This window comes from Arachis ipaensis, chromosome B01 (assembly GCF_000816755.2).
Source record: "Arachis ipaensis cultivar K30076 chromosome B01, Araip1.1, whole genome shotgun sequence".
NCBI classification, from domain to species: domain Eukaryota; kingdom Viridiplantae; phylum Streptophyta; class Magnoliopsida; order Fabales; family Fabaceae; genus Arachis; species Arachis ipaensis.
The window spans coordinates 115,997,803-116,007,422 of record NC_029785.2 but is presented as its reverse complement, the minus strand read 5'-3'; positions in this window follow the sequence as shown (position 1 = coordinate 116,007,422).

Below are 9,620 nucleotides of genomic sequence, written 5' to 3'. Positions count from 1 at the left end.
ATAATAAATTTAAATTTTTGTAATTATTATTTATTTATTTTTTATTATTAATTTATTCTTTTTATTATTTATTAAAATAATTTTTTTTGTGGTTGAACTTTACCAGGCTAATAGGAATCTTTTGTCCCATAAATTTGACCAGTCAGAGACATAACATCCGACGGTTGACCAAGCCTTACGAACCACCGGATTCTACCAGGTCTCGAGAGTTGGAATGATCAGAGGACATTCTGCGATGCTATCTGTTCTTGTGAAAAGGTGGCAGCCAGAGACACATACGTTTGTAATGCCAGTGATAAGGTTATAGTAACACTGGAGGACGTATTACACATATTCGGCCTACCGATCGATGGAGAGGTTGTGACCAGTTGGACCGATAGCAGTCACGACTTCTTGGTAACCCAGAGCCTCGCGATATTTGGCAGCGAATCCGCTGTGAGAAGTTCCTCCAAAAGCCACATAAAGCTTTCATGGGTTCGCCATATTAGAGACTGATAAACCACTATTTCATGGTTTATCTTGTGTTTAATTGAGTGGATTTTATCAACTCTTTACCCACTTATTCATACTATTTGCATGGTTTTACATTTGCCTTCCTAATTATGTGATTTGATTGAAGACATGCTTCTTTGGCCTTAAGTTCCCTATGTTTAAATCCTCTCTTATTACCATTAGATGCCTTGATATGTGTGTTAAGTGTTTTCAGAGATTACAGGGCAGGAATGGCTTAGAGGATGGAAAGGAAGCATGCAAAAGTGGAAGGAATACAAGAAGTTGAAGGAACTGCAAAGCTGTCCAGCCTGACCTCTCTGCACTAAAACGGCTATAACTTGAGCTACAGAGATCCAAATGACGCGGTTCTAGTTGCTTTGGAAAGCTAACGTCCGGGGCTTCGATTTGATATATAATATTCCATAGTTGCCCTGACGCTAGGTGATGCGGTCGCGTGATCCACACGGACGCGTCGCAGTGGCAGAAAACCAGCGTGGCAGATTTCATCTCCAGCGAATTCTGGGCTGTTTCTGACCCAGTTTGCGACCTAGAAAACACAAATTAGAGGCTATAAAGTGGGAAAATGCATCCATTCATAAACAAGCTTTCATAATTCATAATTTTAGGAGTAGATGTAGTTTTTAGAGAGAGATGTTCTCTCCTCTCTCTTAGGATTAGGATTTAGGATTTCTCTTAGTTTTAGGAGTGCCTCTCAATCCCAGGTTCAATGTTTTTTTTATTTATTTTCCTAATTTAATTTATGAACTCTTTCATTTTACATTTGATATCTTTATTAGTGCTAATTGAGGTATTTCAGAATTACGATTGCTCTCTTTAATTTATGTATTCAAATTATTTTCATTCAAGTAGATTCTCTTCCCTTTTGGCTTTGGTTGAGTCATTGGAGACACTTGAGTTATCAAACTCATTGTTGACTAAAAATTGGAATTCTTCAAGAATTAATTCGAGTTCCAATAACTCTAGCCTTTCCCAAGGAAAGACTAGGACCTGAGGAATAAAAATTAATTCATCCACTTAACTTACCTTCATAGTTAGAGGTTAACAAAGTGGGAGAAAAATCTAATTCTCATTATAATTGATAAGGATAACCAGGATAGGACTTCCAGTTCTTCAATTCATACCTTGCCAAGAGATTTTATTATTGTTAATTTATTTTACTTGTCATTTAAATATACCTGTGCCCATTGCCCAAACTCCAAAACCCCAATTTACAAACTCATAACCAATAATAAGAACATACCTCCCTGCAATTCCTTGAGAAGACGACCCAAGGTTTAAATACTTCGGTTATCAATTTTTAAGGGGTTTGTTACTTGTGACAACCAAAACGTTTGTATGAAAGGACTTTTGAAGGTTTAGAAACTATACTTGCAACGAGGATTTATCCGCAAATTTCCAGACCACGCAAAAGTTCTCTCATCAGAGACACACAACTTTTAGACACATGGGAGTCTGTTCAGCGCTATGTTAGGTGTCACATCTTCTATCTGCTGGGTACCACCCTCTTCGCGGATAAGTCGACGGCGTATGCCCACGCGAAGTATCTACCACTACTCCAGAATTTTGATCAGATCGGCAATTACAGTTGGGGATCAGCTTGTCTTGCGTACCTTTATAGATCACTGTGTCGTGCATCATGGTATGATTGTAAGAAGATGGATGACCTACTTGATTTGTTGTTTGCTTGGGCATGGGAGCGTATGTCGTGACTTGTGCTCGTTCCCCGACAACAGCTTGCGCCGGCTGACATACCGATGGCCCACTAGGCATTTCGCGCACCTCAAGTACTTTATTTCTTCTATCAAACCGGTGCACAACGATGTTTCATATACGCTGCATGTTTGCCTCTATCCACTGAGTGGCAAATTCAGAGAAAGTAAATCTAGCACGCTTGCACTGGTAAGCCTCCGTACTCTTCCGCGTAAACAACTCGTTCAATTGATAATATGTTGCTCGGACAAGCACCAAGATAGGAAGATTTCGAGCACCCTTTAACACCGAATTAATGCACTCGACAAAGTTCGTCATCATGTGACCCCATCGATGTCCCTCGTCAAATGCCAACACCCACTGGGGACGTTCGATGTTGTCGTACCAACGAGCATATGCCTCGCCTCGTTCTTGCAACTTCCTGTAGTTGACATTGTACTCCTTCACTGTCCTTGAATACCCAATATTGACCACAAGCTTTTGCAAGTACGGGACATTGAATTTCCTTAAGAAGTTGCTCCAATGTGCCAAATACAAAATATCCACCATGCTCTCGGAGGTTTTCATCACCTCCGCTACAATTTACGTTGTCCCAGATTGACTCATGATGATCAGAGATTATACCCACGTCGTCTCTTCTTACAACATGCGTTCATAAATTACTGAGAAAAAAGTGTCACACATCAGCAGTCTCACCCTCTACAACGGCCAAAGTAATTAGTACAATATTTTGATTCTCATCTTATGCAACTATAACCAAAAGACAACCTTAATATTTTTCATATAGGTGGGTCCCGTCAACCTGAACTAATGGCTTGCAATATTTGAAAGCTCTTATGCATGGACTAAAACTCCAGAATACCCGATGAAGTATCATAACACCATCCACCACTTGACTCTCGTTATACAGGGGTCGTGTTTCTATTTGTACTTGTGAACCAGGCATCTTCTGAACCATTGCCAGGAACCACAACGGCAAAGCTTGGTAAGATTCTTCCCATCCACCGAATACCTTGGCTATCGACTTCTACTTTGCCAACCAAGCCTTCTGGTAACTAATTATGTAGCTGAATCTTGTCTGGACTTCCACAATTATAGATTTGACCTTTATGGATGAGTCGGATTCAACCAATGGCTTCATAGCCTCGGCAACTATGTCCGAGTCTAACTTGGAGTGATCCTGTGAGATCGTTCCCATGGAACACGTGTGACTCCCGTTGTATCTCCGAATCTCCCAACAGGCTTTCTTCTGTATCAAGCTAGCTCGGATAAACCAGTCGCACCCACGTCCACAATTCTTGCACTTTGCATAGAGCATCTGTGGCTCAGATTCATAAACAACTTAATCGACTCCTCTGAAGATAGTGTAACTCTAAATTACCGTAATGACTGATTTTCTTGAATCGTATTCAATTCCGATTCTAAACTCCCCATCCTTAGGATCGGCAACACCTATAAGAAAACAAATTTGTCGCTCATCGATCCGTTAAAACAAAATCAAGTAAACATACTACCCACTATTCATGTACCGATGTTTGCGTATTCAGAAAACTCTAGTGCATGCATGGCGTCAAGATCCAAGCTACGCATAAAAGGTGGAACGTCTATCGATTGACTAACTGTGGCTGAAACCACTAAAGTTTCCACCACTGCCTCATCTCCCTCATCATCTTCCTCATCCTCATCACCGGCTTTGTACGTAGCTTTGAACTCCTCATGGATATCATTGTTCATTCCGAAGTACGCCTCAACTCTGTCATCTTGCACATCTATGTCATGTTGAACCTCATCCGCAGCTATATGCTCAAACTCAACATATAACTCAATCCTCGGCCCTCGGGTGTTGCATCTGAGTTTGCTGGTGAATACGAAACGTCTGCTGAATACTTATTTCGTCGACGATTGGAATAACCTCAAACAGTATTAGGCTGCCAAATACAACAACCGGACTCCTATAGAGAATGTTGGTCACCCTCTTTAAAATATCAGCCCCTATGTTTTGACAAATTCCGTACTATAGTTCCGCGAACGTTATAGTGCACGGAACCACAAAGAAGAATATATTCTCACACGCAAAGCTCACCCCTCATATGTATTTCATATGACCTCACTATTGTGGTAAACCACTATATTTGCGTTGCCCTCTATCATATTGACCCTAGAGAAAAACACTACTCTCACAATGAACAAAAATGGTTACGAGCTTTGGTTTTTATAGACAGAAGACTCAGCTCACAAGTTACGTGTTGTTAAACCATCCAACCAGCGTCTGTCATGTTTGCAACATGCACTGCCACATAGGCATCACACATTGTTGAGGAGATTTAGCCACGTGTCATCACGAAACCTGCGTGTTGCTTGCGATTTGGACAAGTGTCCAACACGTTGGTTGCGTGTTGAGTCAGCACGTTACCTGCATGTTGAGGAGGCACCTCTGCAACATCCACCCACCTGTATATAGTGACAGATCCAAAAAATTTTGATAGTGGAGGCAAAATATATGTAACATGATAATTTTTATAATAAAAATATTATCTTTATATAAAAAATTAGCTATCAAATTATCTACTATAAATTTGTGTATAAATATATATATTATTTAACTTATTTTCAATGTATATTTTGTATTTTAAAATTTATTTTTTAAACAATTATTTAAAAACATTTAAAACCCACCTTTCATATAATTAGCTCTGATCTTAATGATATTCACAGTTGAAAAAGTTCATTCAACTAGTGTAATTGTTATGAAAAAAATTAAAACTAATTTCAAAAGAAAAAAATACCAATAGATAGATAATATTCTTTTAAGTCCATTTCTAAGAAAGAACACCAATCTCATTTAAGTTTGAGAATTTATCATTATGATGCACATCTAATATGAAGTTTTCAAATTGACTATCAAGTGTCAAAAGTTGAATAAAAATTTATTGTGGGTCAAATTTAATAATTTAATTAGGGACAAATAAATATTATTATTATGTACTATTCAAAAAAATTCCAGCGCCCCCACTACAATATAAGTAGATCCCTCCCTGTCTGTATATACACCAAAAACGTCTATTTTCAGAAAAAATAGACATCTTTACTCCATATTTAAATTCCTTAGTCTAATGAGTGAACATTGGTTTTTATTTTACGAAATAAAAGGCATACTTTTGAAAAAAATAAAATAAAACTTCTAAATTTTAAATTTTAGATTTTTTAAAATAAATCTATGAGCAAGTGATACGTAAAATAATTACAATTAAAATTAGCTATTAGTGTAGAATACACTTTTAAATACACAATACACATTAAAGATAAGTTAAGATACACGTATATTTATACATAAATACATAATGATTAATTTTAATGACTAATTTTAGTGGCTAATTTTTTTTTATATTGGGATATTATCGGTAATTTTCGTTAATATTACGATGTTTTAGTGCAATATAATGATATGAAAAGTATATAAAATAAGAAAAAATCGTGAGTAACAATTTTAAATAAGATAAAAAATAATCAGAAATTATGAATCATGATTTCAAATATCCAAACAAGTTTCACAATTAAAAAACCCTAGCAGAGAAAGAGTACATACTCCGTACTCAAGGAGAATGAGAGAAGGAGAGAGCGGGGGTGAGCGGTTGAGGGTAAAAGGTAAAAAAGAAGATGGCCATGCCATCGAAAGAGATAAGGGGGAGAGCGTGGGTGGGTGTGTCTCCGGTGTTAAGGAGGGTTCTTCTCGAGAGGGGTTAGAAAAGCCATCCAAGGTCTCTTTAGAGATAAAATCATTGGTGCAGAAAAGTCTAAGGCCTTTGCATTAATAGGGTCTTTATCTGGGGATGGTATCACGACGGTGACAGGTAAGCAGGGTGATTCTCGCCCACCAAGTGTCAGTTTTACCAAGGAGGCAAAGAGTTGTCTAGCTGAACCTTACAAGGAAGCCATCGTGATCAAGGTGCTGGATAAGCATTATGGCTACACGGCTCTCATGCATAAGCTTCGGATAGTATGGCGCATCAAAGGAGGGTTTGATTTGTTGGATGTGGGGTTTGGGTATTTTTTGGTTAAATTTGATATTGCTGCGGATCGTGAGAAAGTCATTCTTGGTGGCCCGTGGTTGATAGATGGTCACTATGTTGCAGTAAAGCCATGGGATGTGGATTTTAGGCCATGCAAAAAATCCTTTGGATCAACGTTGGTATGGATTCGAGTCTCGGGACTTCCAATTTGGTGCTACCAGGAACAAGCAATGCTGCGAATTGCTTTTGCAATAGGGGTTCCGGTGAAAGTAGATTTGGCCACTAAGCTTGCAGAAAGAGGAAAATATGCTCGAGCTTGTGTTCAAATTAATCTTGGGTTGCCTGTAATCAAACATATTATAGTGGAGGGTGTGACTCAAGAAGTGGAGTACGAGAGTTTACAGTTGATTTGTGCTACTTGTGCACGGTATGGGCATGATAAATCGTTGTGCATGGAGAAGGAGTCCTTGGAAGGAAACAGAAATTCCTTTGGTGATGGAAAAAATAATGAATTCCCGACACTAGTGACACACAACAATCATGAGCTTCATAAAGAGGCTGAATCAGAAGCTCGTGATTTGGGTGAGAATTCTCGTAATTTGGGTGAGAAATTAGGAGTTGTTAAAGGGAAGGATGTGGTTACGGAATTATTGGCTCCTCACGTGCCTGATGGTCATGTTAATGAGGCATGCATGGATGATGGAGAGGGCTGGCAACAAATGCTGCGTAAGAAAAATTTACAATGGGCCAGTCATCAGGTTTGAAAGACCAAGATGGAAAGCAGCACAAGTATGGTTCGAGAAGGGTTCCAAGGCCCAATTTGCATGGTGATGGAGGCAAATCAATTGGCATTAGGATGGGGAAGCAAGAAAAACATGAAATTACGCCATCTCCATCGCGCTGAACTCCTGCACGTCGTGGAATTTCTCTACGAAAGCGTCCTCGGCCTTCCTCCCTGCAGAACTCGCCAGTTGATAAAAATGGTGGCACAACGGAGAAAACCTTAGTAGATGGAAGCATGGCAGGTGCAGTGTTAGGGGGTTCGAATGTGGCAATTATTGAGGATCAGAGTGTGCCAGTACCGCAGGACAAACCACCTATTGAGGTTGGTAATTATGATTAGAGTTTATGTTCTTATTTATTCTGTCCCTATTATTTATGGATAGTTTAAATATGATTGTTTGGAATATTAGGGGTGCTTCTAATAAGTTAGCCCGGGTGCATTGTAAGGAACTTGTTAGAAAATTTAGACATATTTTCTTTATTGTGGTTGAAACTCACTCCCCCTTTCAGCATTTAAAATTATTTTGGGAAAGGTTGGGGTATCACTTTGTTGGTATAGTAGAAGCAGAAGGGCATAAAGGAGGTATTTGGTTTCTATCCTCTATGAAGGGTGTTTGTTGTAAGTTCATTGATACTTTTGATCAGGGTGTTACTGTTGAGGTTCAATTTGATAATTTAATTTGGAGGTGTAGTGGTATTTATGGCAGTCCTTAATTTAATAAAAGGGTTCTCCTTTGGGATTATCTTGTTGCACAATTCATGGTTTTTCAAGGACCTTGGATTGTTCTTGGTGATTTTAATGAAGTCAAATTTTCTCATGAATCTAAGGGCTGTCAATTTTCTCATCAAAGAGCAGACATGTTTGCTACTTCATTAGGGGATAGTGGTTTGTTTGATCTGAAGACTATTGGGAGGCGGTTTTCTTGGTACAGAAGGGTGAAAAATTATGTTGACGTGGCAAAAAAGCTTGATCGAGTCTGTATAAATAGTAGTTGGTTATCTATCTTTCCAGAGGCTTATGCAGAAGTTTTAAATAGGCTTCAGTCTGATCATTGTCCTATTCTGGTGCGTTGTAAAGGTCGTCCTCAGCCTAAAGGGAATCGACCTTTCCGATTTGTTGCTGCTTGGGCTACTCATCCTGGGTATAGGGATATTGTGAATCAGTCATGGTGGTCTGGTAATAGAGGGATTCATGGCAAGCTTTCGGAAGTACAGAAGAATTCACTAGAGTTTAACTCAAAAGTATTTGGTAACATTTTTGTTAAGAAATGTGAATTAGAGCAGCAGATTAATTATTTACAAAAGCGTTTGGAATGGGTGGATAGTATTTATTTGCGTCAGAAAGAACAACAGTTACTTGATGATTATAATAATACTCTAGTGTAAGAAGAGCTCCTATGGTTCCAAAAGTCCAGAGAGCAGTGGGTAAGGTTCAGGGATAGGAATACAAGATTCTTTCATATTCAAACTCTTGCGCGAAGGAAGCATAATAAGATTCATGGCCTTTTTCTCAAGGATGGAGTGTGGGAAACTGATCCAGAGGTTCTGAGTCAAGAAGCAGAGTCTTTCTATAAAAGCTTATTCTGTCATTTGGATGATGTTGATTTGGGTTGCCTTGGTGATGTGCCTCTTCCTTCTCTGAATGAGGAAGCTTGCAATAATCTTACGGCACCAGTTACTATGGAGGAAGTCAGAACAGCTGTTTCTCACATGAACTCTTTTAAAGCTTCGGGTCCTGATGGGTTTCAAGCTTTCTTCTTCAAAGAATATTGGGAGATCATTGGTCTTGATGTTTGGAAGATGGTTAAGCAGGCATTCTCCGGTGTTACTCTTGATCCAAGAATGTTGGAGACTTTACTGGTTCTTATTCCAAAGGTTGAATCACCGGTATCTATGAAAGATTTCAGGCCGATTAGTCTCTGTAATTTAGTTTACAAGATCATCACGAAGGTCCTTGTTAATAGACTTCGTCCTCATCTTGCGGAGATTGTTGGCTCGCTTCAAGGAGGATTTATTTCGGGACGAAGAACTCCTGATAACATCATTATTGCTCAAGAAGTTCTCCACTTTATGAAGAAGACTAAATCAAAGAAAGGCACACTGGCCTTTAAGATTGATCTGGAGAAAGCTTATGACAGAGTTGACCTTTAAGAGCTTTGGTTTTTCTATTCCTACAATTAATTTGATTATGAATTGTGTCACTGCTTCTTCCTTATCTATTCTTTGGAATGGGAATCGTCTGAATGGCTTTACTCCTAGTCGAGGTCTTAGACAAGGAGACCCTATGTCACCCTATCTTTTTGTGTTGTATATGGAGCGATTGGCATGCTTTATTAGTCATCAGGTTGATTTGGGCTTGTGGGAGGCGGCTGCTATTTCTAGAGGGGGACCAAGAATATCCCACTTAATGTTTGCGGATGACTTGCTTCTATTCTGTAAAGCTACAAAGAGACAAGTGCAAAATGTGATGTTGGTTTTAGAGACTTTTTGCAAAGCATTTGGGATGAAGATTAATGTGGAGAAGTCTAAAGCGCTTTGCTCCAAGAATGTCTCTGCAACAAGGAAAGAGGTTTTCACTGGGGTATCCTCTATCAGATTTGTCCA